Source organism: Elephas maximus, chromosome 2 (assembly GCF_024166365.1).
Source record: "Elephas maximus indicus isolate mEleMax1 chromosome 2, mEleMax1 primary haplotype, whole genome shotgun sequence".
NCBI classification, from domain to species: domain Eukaryota; kingdom Metazoa; phylum Chordata; class Mammalia; order Proboscidea; family Elephantidae; genus Elephas; species Elephas maximus.
Genome location: NC_064820.1, coordinates 221,883,004 through 221,888,118, shown reverse-complemented (window position 1 = coordinate 221,888,118; position 5,115 = coordinate 221,883,004). Strand labels below are relative to the sequence as shown.

Genomic DNA, 5,115 nt, shown 5'->3' with positions numbered 1-5,115 from the left:
GGACCCACCTGGATAATCCAGGATAATCTCCCCATTTAAAAATCTTTAATTACATCTGCAAAGTCGTTTTGTCATGTAAGGGAACATGCTCACAGGTTCTGAGGCATCTTTGGGGATCCATTGTTCTGGCTACCATTAAGACCACAATCATCATGGAAATGAACCAAAATGGCAGCAGCAACGGCTCCACAGAGAAGAATCCTATTATCAATTTATTAATGAAATAGACGGTGAAGAATATCAGTGGGATACCATAAATTTCAAGGCACCATTGGAGAAATAACCTTGGAAGAACTACAATAACTATTAGATGAGTCAAGGCACATACCACATCTCAGCTAGACCTAAGAAACAGGGGGAGTAGAGCAGAAACCAGAGATTCGGGAGTCCCTAAAGAAAGTCTGAATGGAAATTTTCTGTTAAAATACCTGGATACCTTTCATATACCAAGATTATCTTGAAATGGACAAGATGGAAACTAAACTTGGATAAAACTGGGAGCTGAACAAATCCAAAGAAGAGTGTTGGTTTCATTCGGTCATGGGTAAAAGTAGATTTGAAATTTCCGGTCAAATTGTGTAGGCACTCAACTCTGGGAGGAAGGTCCCTGGGTGGCACAAACAATTTGTGCCTGACTATTGGTTGGCAGTTTGAACACACCCAGAGGTACGTCAGAACAAAGGCATAGAGATCTACTTCATTAAAGATTATAGCCAAGAAAATCCTATGGAGCAGTTCTACCTTATAACATATGAGGAGGTCGCCATGAGTCAGAATCAACTCGTTGGCAGTGGTTTTGGGTTTTGTTTTGTTTTTTGGTTCAACTCTCAGATACCAGCAGAAATGGTACTAGAAATGGGTATCAAAAGTCAAGTACTACTGTGGCAAGATCAACAAGAAATCAAATTTCTCAGTGAATTTCAATAGCAAAGAGTTCCAGCATTCTAAGGACTATGCCTAAAAGTGTTTCAAGAAAGCAAAATTCAGTAGAAGAATCTTTCCCAACATTCAACCTGTACCCGTTACCGTGAAGTTGATTCCGACTCACAGCAACCCTATAGGACAGAGTAGAACTGCCCCATAGGGTTTCCAAGGAGTGCCTGGTGGATTCGAACTGCCGAACTTTTAGTTAACAGCTATACCTCTTAACCCCTACTCCACCAGGGTTCCCTCCCCAACATTAGGAAGATTATAAATGAAATTAGTGGTCAGTAGGCATTCCTAAACCTGGTGCTCCAGATGCTAAATTGAGTGGGTGGTTACACAGACCAATCAGATAGTGGTAAATTCAGGTAAAAAAGGACAACCATTTGGGGTAGCACATATTTGGAAAAACAGGGCTAGAATTAATATTACAGTGAGAAATACAATCCAAAGCCTAGAGCCAGTAAGGTTATGGTCTACTTTCAGTAATCAAAAGCAAAAAAAAAAAAAAACCAAATCCATTGCCATTGAGTCGATGCTGACTTATAGCAACCTTACAGGACAGAGTAGAACTGCCCCAAGGCTATAATCTTTACAGAAGCAGACTGCCACATTTTTCTCCCTCCGAGTGGCTGGTAAGTTTGAACCCCCGACTTTCCGGTTAGCAGCTGAGCCCCTAACCACTGTGCCACCAGGGCTCCTTTTAATAATCAAATCCATTCACCAATTCAGAAACAGAGTGACACGGTTTATCCTAAGGCATATAATTCATAAGGGAAAGGAGGTTTTTACATAAAAGGTCTATTAAGAGAAAAGAAGGGTAACTTTGTCTTTTTAGAGGCAGATAGGTAACACTTTACTATTGCTTGATTTTTTTTAATGACAGAGTGAATTAGTAAGAAAAACTTACAGGTTTTACCAGCTCCTTTCCCTAAAGAAAGGTCAGCATTAAGTTTTTAAAGTCCACTGAGATAGGCCTCCTCTGGAATGAAGAGAAGCATGTGGAGATGGCCTGAGATTAAGTCAGCCCAGGGGATAAGAATTCTAAATGGATTGACTATGACTTAGGAAATAAGAGCAGGCGTTTCTTCCACCGCCTGCTACCTGAGCTAGTACTGCCTAACTCATAAAAGAAAAGAAATATATTCTATTTTGAAAAATAAGATGACTCCCCCAAACAGCATATGAGATTGAACAGAAAAACACTTTTTTGTTGTTGTTGTTGTTCTCGTTTGCATACAAATAACGTAGGAAGTTTATTTGCTGGTATTTATTTGAACAGCAACTAAGGCCAACTATGAAACATACAAAGGAAACGAGAGGAGACTAACAGAGCAAAGAGGCAACATGAGTAGGTGTCACAGACTGAATTATGTCTGCCCAAAAATGTGTGTATCAAATTGGTTAGGCCATGATTCTCAGTATTGTGTGGTTGTCCTCCATTTCGTGATTGTAATTTTATGCTAAGGGGATTAGGGTGGGATTGTAACACCACCCTTACTCAGGTCACCTCCCTGACCCATGGCAAAGGGGGTTTCCCTGGAGTGTGGCCTGCACTACCTTTTATTTCTCAAGAGATAAAAGGAAAGGGAAGCAAGCAGAGAGTTGGAGACCTCATATCACCAAGAAAGCAGCACCAAGAGCAGAGAGCATCCTTTGGACACTGGGTCCCTGCACCTGAGAAGCTCCCCAACCAGGGAAAGTTTGAGGACAAAGACCTTCCTCCAGACCCAACAGAAAGAGAAAGCCTTCTCCTGGAGCTGATGCCCTGAATTTGGACTTGTAACCTGCTAGACTGTGATAGAATAAATTTCTTTGTTAAAGCCATCCACTTGTGGTATTTCTGTTATGGCATCACTAGATGACTAAGACAGCAGGCCACTGCAAGCTTCCTGTATTTCAGCAAGGGTAGGTGTCATGGATTGAATTGTGTCCCCCAAAATATGTGTCAATTTTGTTAGGCCATGATTCCCAGTATTGTGTGGTTGTCCTCCATTTTGTGATTGTAATTTTATGTTAAAGAGGATTAGGGTGGGATTGTAACACCCTTACTAAGGTCACATCCCTGATCCAAAGTAAAGGGAGTTTCCCTGGGGTGTGGTCTGCACCGCCTTTTATCTTACAATAGACAAAAGTAAAGGGAAGCAAGCAGAGAGTGGGGACCTCATACCACCAAGAAAGCAGTGGCAGGAGCAGAGCACAACCTTTGGACCCAGGGTTCCTCCTCAGAAAAGCTCCTAATTCAGGGGAAGATTAATGAGAAGGACCTTCCTCCAGGGCAGACAGAGAGAGAAAGCCTTCCCCTGGAGCTGATGCCCTGAATTTGGACTTCTAGCCTACTAGACTGTGAGAGAATAAATTTCTCTTTGTTAAAACCATTCAGTTGCGGTATTTCTGTTATAGCAGCACTAGGTAACTGAAGACAGTAGGCAAGCCAGAACTACCAACTGCTTTTACTTGAACCAATGGTTTTCTTCCAAAAATTGTGCCAGCATCTGCATTTCATTTCACTTAGTAGAATTTAAGAAGTCAGCCTTAATAACAAAGTCACCACATTTTTCAAAAGAAACATTATACATAATACGTTTAGAATCAATGTTTGCTTTTTCTTTTTCTTCTTTTTTTCTCTGAAATTGTTATGTAGTTGTTTGCGTCTCTTGTATTTCTTCTTTTACGCCAACTACAGGCTATTTGAAAATTATTTCATTATCTTCATTATCATCATTCACTTCAACCACTTCAGATTTGCTCCTCTCCAAAAATGTTGGTGTACAAACTGGTGTGGAGCCCTGGCTATTCAGCCTTCTCCGGAGTGCTAGGAGTGCCTGAAACCTTCTTTTCCTTATCATAGGTAAAACCTGGTTCACTATAGGGCTCTTAAGATCAGCGTTTGAAACGTTTCCCTGTTTGATAAAATCAGTGGTAGAAAACTATAAACTATCCCTTTTTTAGCTAACTTCTTCCTCAGTAATTTTTCTTTGTTTTTAAATCATTTTCCCATGTGTAGCTTTTCTGTAGCTGTCCGTTTCTTATTACACTGTTTTACTGCCGGATATGATGGCTTTGAAAATGGAACATCCCAGTCTTTGAAAAGTTCTTCACGTACCTTTTCAGATGGCATAAAATCACACTTCAACAGCCTTTCATTCACCAAAAAAGGTATTGTTCATTGTTTCAGCAACTATCTTGGCAACATCATCAGACTCAAACTCCACAAAGGCATAAATCAAAAAAAAAAAAACTGTTGCCGTGGAGTCCATTCTGACTCATAGCAATCCTATGAGACAGAGTAGTAGAGACCCATAGGATTTTTAAGAAGCAACTGGTGGATTCGAACTGCTGACCTTTTGGTTAGCAGCTGAGCTCTTAATCACTGCGCTACCAGGGCACCCACAAAGGCATAACCCATTGCCCAATGAGTCAATTCCAACTCATAGCGACCCTGTAGGACAGAGTAGAATTGCACACAGGGTTTCCAAGGAGCACCTGGCAGATTCAAACAGCCGAATTTTGGGTTAAAAAAAAAAAAAAAAAATTTTTTTTTTTTTTAGTGCAGCTCTTAACCACTGTGCCGCCAGCACTCCCCACAAAGGCATAGCCTTTGCAATTTCCAGTCTTGTTACTTCTGGACAATATGAATCTTATAACTGTGCCAAACTGGGAGAAATATGCCTTGAGTTGGAGTTGTTCAAAAAGGTTTCAATGCACGTGGCCCACATAGACTACTCCAGGAATAAGTTTTGCTTGTTCCATAAGAGGATCCCAAGGCCGACCAGCATAAACCCCCTGGCATACTGGAAAACTTGAACTGTGCCACCAGTGGGAAGTCCTCAGTGTACCAGCTCACAGGCAGTTGCTGATTCAGTTGGGCTCCTACTTGGGGAGATGCTGGGTCTGTGCCACCTGCTTCTGAAACTTGGCCTGCTCCTGACAGTTCAGTGACAGGAGCAGCTTAGCAATACGAACAAAATCTGCCATGTGCAAAATGCCCAAGCCAAAGTGCTCCACGCAGAGCTTCTGGAAATGTGAGGCCGTCAGTTCCCCAACACTATTTTTTTTTAAGTGACCTTAGGTGGTAGTGGGAAACCATTTCTTCCTTCTCTCCTCTAAGGCGTCACTGCCAACAGCAGGTGACATAAAACAGTCTAATCAAGTCCTTTACGCCTTTCCTTCCTATTGCAAGAAAAAAAT

At 41.5% G+C, this 5,115-nt stretch overlaps 1 pseudogene; it reads right to left on the bottom strand.

Moving 5' to 3' along the window:
* Positions 1 to 3,560: 3,560 nt before the first annotated feature.
* On the bottom strand, positions 3,561 to 4,902 carry LOC126068412 (MKI67 FHA domain-interacting nucleolar phosphoprotein-like; annotated as a pseudogene).
* Positions 4,903 to 5,115: the final 213 nt, after the last annotated feature.